Here is a 208-nt window from a genome sequence, read left to right as displayed (position 1 = left end):
CAAGGATACAGTATTGAAAGTGGCCAGGGCAAAGAAATTTCCCATGTACCAAGGCAAAGGTATCAGAATTATGTCAGACCTGTCTACACAGACCTGGAATGAGAAAAAGAGTTGGGGGGGGCATTTTTAAAGTTCTTTCAGAGAAAAACATGCAGCCAAGGATCCTTTATCCAGCAAGGCTGTCATTCAGAATTGATGGAGAAATAAA

At 41.3% G+C, this 208-nt stretch overlaps 1 protein-coding gene across 7 annotated transcripts in view; it reads left to right on the top strand.

Annotated features, from left to right (window-relative positions):
* The window catches only part of KLHL13 (kelch like family member 13), a 260,054-nt gene that overhangs the window by 85,983 nt on the left and 173,863 nt on the right, over window positions 1-208 (top strand). The gene's annotated exons all lie outside the window — the stretch shown is intronic.

This window comes from Ailuropoda melanoleuca, chromosome X (genome assembly GCF_002007445.2).
Source record: "Ailuropoda melanoleuca isolate Jingjing chromosome X, ASM200744v2, whole genome shotgun sequence".
Classification (NCBI taxonomy): Eukaryota; Metazoa; Chordata; class Mammalia; order Carnivora; family Ursidae; genus Ailuropoda; species Ailuropoda melanoleuca.
The sequence above is the reverse complement of the archived record's forward strand: the minus strand, read 5'-3'. Positions and strand labels throughout refer to the sequence as shown.